The following is a 5,000-nucleotide window of genomic DNA, read 5'->3' on the forward strand; positions in this document are numbered from 1 at the left end:
CAAGGCGCCTGAAAGGCCAAGGGAGCCCAACCCAGCAATGCCCAGCCAAGGCCAGGCATTCCAGTGCCTACCCGGGCAAAAACGCCCAAAGCATGCCCCATTCGTTAGCCTATCCAGGCAAAAACGCCCAAAACCAGCCCATTCCAGTGCCTATCCGGGGAAAACGCCCAAAGCATGCCCATTCCTTAGCCTATCCAGGCAAAAACGCCCAAAACCAGCACATTCCAGTGCCTATCCGGGCAAAAACGCCCTAAGCCTGCGCATTCCAGCGCCCCGCAGCATGCCACCCTCCTATAGGGTTTGCGCAACCAACCCGCCTAACCACCAGTGGCAACCAAAGGTGCTGTTAGCGACGACTTCTGAAGACGCAACGAGACGCGACGGGTTTGCGCCCAGACGCGACGAGGCGATGCGGGATCTGCGCCCAACCGTGCCTACACCCGCCGACTTGATGCGGGAGCTGCTGGCCCAAGCATGCCTAGCGTGCAAGGCCTGCGTGCAAGGCTAGTGTGCAAGGCTCGTGGGCAAGGCTAGTGCGCAAGGCTAGTGCCCAAGGTCTGTGTGCAAGGCTAGTGCCCAAGGCTAGTGAGCATGGCCTGTGTGCAAGGCTAGTGTGCAAGGCTTGTATGCAAGGCTAGTGTGCAAGGCTGGTGTGCAAGGCTTGTGGGCAAGGCTGGTGCGCAAGGCTAGTTCCCAAGGGTTGTGTGCAAGGCTAGTGCCCAAGGCAAGTGCGCAAGGCTCGTGCCCAAAGCTAGTGCGCAAGGCTTGTGTGCAAGGCTACTGCGATGGGCCAGTGCCCAAGGCTTGTGAGCAAGGCTTGTATGCATGGCTTGTGTGCAAGGCTAGCGTCCAAGGCTTGTGCGCATGGCTTGTGCGCAAGGCTTGTGTCCAAGGCTTTTGTGCAAGGCTCGTGCGCAAGGCTAGTGTGCAAGGCTTGTGCGCATTGGCAGGTAGCCCACCAGCATGCACGATCCAAATGCCACTCACGCGACAACACGGTGCCAAGCCGGGCATGGTGTGCACTCAAAACCAATCAACGGACAGAGGTCATGCGTCATGGGGGGGATCTAGCAAGGCCATGGGGAAGGTCATGGAGGACCTTGGAAGCAAGCGCAAGACGAGAGCGAATCGAACAAGGGGCCAGGACGGGGCCTTGTGCCCATGGTCTTCGCAAGACAGCGTCCAAGGCACCCGAAAGCCCAAGGGAACCCAAACCCGGCCGACACTTGCAATCGCACATGCTCTCTGCAACACACCATCAATGCCGCCCAACGGGGCCAGCACGAGCAGTCCTCCGCGGTCCCCTGGCCCTGCGCACGTTTGTCTTCGAAACCGAGCATCAATGCCACAGAAAGTGCCGGGGCGCCAGCTGGAGCCATCATCCGCGTTGCCATGGCTCGCTTGGCCTTGGCTTGCCAGGCCCCGACACGAGCAATCGCGCATTTTCTTTGCAACCGACCATCAATGCCGCCCAACGGGGCCAGCACGAGCAGTCATCCGCGGTCCCCTGGCCCTGCGCACGTTTGTCTTTGAAACCGAGCATCAATGCCACAGAAAGTGCCGGGGCGCCAGCTGGAGCCATCATCCGACGTGCCATGGCTCTGGTCCCATGGTCTTCGCAACCGAGCATTCGTGACACCCGCGGGGCCAGGACACCAACCCTTCCGACACGAGCATTCGCGCATGTTCTTTGGCCACACAACGGCGCCAGCACGAGCAAAATCATCCGCGGTGCGGTGGCCTTGCACGGCCTTTTGTCTTTGGAACCAACCATCAGTGCCACGGGAAGTGCCGGAGTCCCGGCATCCGCGGTGCCAAGTCATTGCGCCCTTGGTCTCTGCAGCGGGGCATGCCGGGCACTCCCAACCATTGCAAGCAAGCAAGCAAGCAAGAAAGAAAGTAAGTAAGTAAGTAAGTATTACATATAGGGGCGGGACATGCGGGGAGATCTGCGAAACGTGCATTACGGGGCACACGCGTACCTACCGGGGCATACCGACCCCTATTGGGGCACACGTGTGCATATCGGGGCATACCGGGCCTATCGGGGCACACGCGTACATACCGGGGCATACCGAGCCCTACTGGGGCACACGTGCGCATATCGGGGCGTACCAAGCCTATCGGGGCATACGCATGTATCCCAAGGCATACCGAGTCTATCCGGGCATACGCGTTCATACCGGGGCGTAACGGGCCTATCGGGGCATACTTGGGCATATCCGGGCAAAAAATGCCCAAAACTTGCGCAACCTTGGCAACCGTGGTCCATTCCTCTCTATATGCCTAGCCTTGCCAACCGTGGTCCATTCCTCACTATATGCCATGGCCTTGTGCCCATGGTCTTCCCAAGACAGCGTCCAAGGCCCCCGGAAGGCCAAGGGAGCCCAACCCAGCAATGCCCTGCTATGGCAAGCCAAGGCCAAGCATTCCGGTGCCTATCCGGGCAAAAATGCAATTCCTCTCTATATGCCTAGCCTTGGCAACCGTGGTCCATTCCCCACCATATGCCATGGCCTTGTGCCCATGGTCTTCCCAAGACAGTGTCCAAGGCGCCCGGAAGGCCAAGGGAGCCCAACCCAGCAATGCCCTGCTTTGGCAAGCCAAGGCCAAGCATTCCGGTGCCTAACCTTGGCAACCGTGGCCCTTTCCTCACCATATGCCATGGCCTTGTGCCCATGGTCTTCGCAAGACATCGTCCAAGGCGCCCAAAAGGCCAAGGGAGCCCAACCCAGCAATGCCTTGCTAGGACAAGCCAAGGCCAAGCATTCCGGTGCCTATCCGGGCAAAAACGCCCAAAGCATGCCCATTCCTTAGCCTATCCAGGCAAAAACGCCCAAAATCTGCACATTCTAGTGCCTATCCGGGCAAAAACGCCCACCAGCATGCCACCCTCCTATAGGGTTTGCGCAACCAACCAGCCTAACCACCAGTGGCAACCAAAGGTGCTGTTAGCGACGACTTCTGAAGACGCAACGAGACGCGACGTGTTTGCGCCCAGACGCGACGAGACGATGCGGGATCTGCGCCCAAGAATGCCTAGACCCGTCGACTTGATGCGGGATCAGCTCGCCCAAGCATGCCTAGTGTGCAAGGCCTGTGTGCAAGGCTAGTGTCCAAGGCTAGTGTGCAAGGCTCATGTGGAACGCTAGTGCGCAAGGCTAGTGCCCAAGGCTTGTGTGCCAGGCCCGTGTGCAAGGCTAGTGTCCAGGGCTTGTGTGCATTGCTTGAGTGCAAGGCTTGTGTGCATTGCTCGAGTGCATGGCTTGTGTGCAAGGGTTGTGCGCAAGGCTAGTGTGCGGGGCTTGTGCGCATGGCTAATGTGCACGGCTTGTGTGCATGGCTACCGTGCAAGGCTAGTTTGCATGGCTAGGGTGCAAGGCTCGCATGCGAGGCTAGTGTGCAAGGCTGCGTGCAAGGGAAGCGTGCAGGGCGAGTGTGCGAGGCCACTGTGCACGGCGCCAGCACTAGCGAGCCATCATCCGCGTTGCCATGGCTCGCTTGGCCTTGGCTTGCCAGGCCCCGACACGAGCAATCGCGCATTTTCTTTGCAACCGACCATCAATGCCGCCCAACGGGGCCAGCACGAGCAGTCATCCGCGGTCCCCTGGCCCTGCGCACGTTTGTCTTTGAAACCGAGCATCAATGCCACAGAAAGTGCCGGGGCGCCAGCTGGAGCCATCATCCGACGTGCCATGGCTCGCTTGGCCTTGGCTTGCCGGGCCCCGACACGAGCAATCGCGCATTTTCTTTGCAACCGACCATCAATGCCGCCCAACGGGGCCAGCACGAGCAGTCATCCGCGGTCCCCTGGCACTGCGCACGTTTGTCTTTGAAACCGAGCATCAATGCCACAGAAAGTGCCGGGGCGCCAGCTGGAGCCATCATCCGACGTGCCATGGCTCTGGTCCCATGGTCTTCGCAACCGAGCATTCGTGACACCCGCGGGGCCAGGACACCAACCCTTCCGACACGAGCATTCGCGCATGTTCTTTGGCCACACAACGGCGCCAGCACGAGCAAAATCATCCGCGGTGCGGTGGCCTTGCACGGCCTTTTGTCTTTGGAACCAACCATCAGTGCCACGGGAAGTGCCGGAGTCCCGGCATCCGCGGTGCCAAGTCATTGCGCCCTTGGTCTCTGCAGCGGGGCATGCCGGGCACTCCCAACCATTGCAAGCAAGCAAGCAAGCAAGAAAGAAAGTAAGTAAGTAAGTAAGTATTACATATAGGGGCGGGACATGCGGGGAGATCTGCGAAACGTGCATTACGGGGCACACGCGTACCTACCGGGGCATACCGACCCCTATTGGGGCACACGTGTGCATATCGGGGCATACCGGGCCTATCGGGGCATACCGGGCCTATCGGGGCACACGCGTACATACCGGGGCATACCGAGCCCTACTGGGGCACACGTGCGCATATCGGGGCGTACCAAGCCTATCGGGGCATACGCATGTATCCCAAGGCATACCGAGTCTATCCGGGCATACGCGTTCATACCGGGGCGTAACGGGCCTATAGGGGCATACTTGGGCATATCCGGGCAAAAAATGCCCAAAACTTGCGCAACCTTGGCAACCGTGGTCCATTCCTCTCTATATGCCTAGCCTTGCCAACCGTGGTCCATTCCTCACTATATGCCATGGCCTTGTGCCCATGGTCTTCCCAAGACAGCGTCCAAGGCCCCCGGAAGGCCAAGGGAGCCCAACCCAGCAATGCCCTGCTATGGCAAGCCAAGGCCAAGCATTCCGGTGCCTATCCGGGCAAAAATGCGATTCCTCTCTATATGCCTAGCCTTGGCAACCGTGGTCCATTCCCCACCATATGCCATGGCCTTGTGCCCATGGTCTTCCCAAGACAGTGTCCAAGGCGCCCGGAAGGCCAAGGGAGCCCAACCCAGCAATGCCCTGCTTTGGCAAGCCAAGGCCAAGCATTCCGGTGCCTAACCTTGGCAACCGTGGTCCTTTCCTCACCATATGCCATGGCCTTGTGCCC

The sequence above is a fragment of the Tasmannia lanceolata genome, unplaced genomic scaffold, assembly GCF_043159265.1.
Source record: "Tasmannia lanceolata isolate RefF3 unplaced genomic scaffold, GAP_Taslan_0.1 ptg000064l, whole genome shotgun sequence".
In the NCBI taxonomy this organism is placed as follows: Eukaryota; Viridiplantae; Streptophyta; class Magnoliopsida; order Canellales; family Winteraceae; genus Tasmannia; species Tasmannia lanceolata.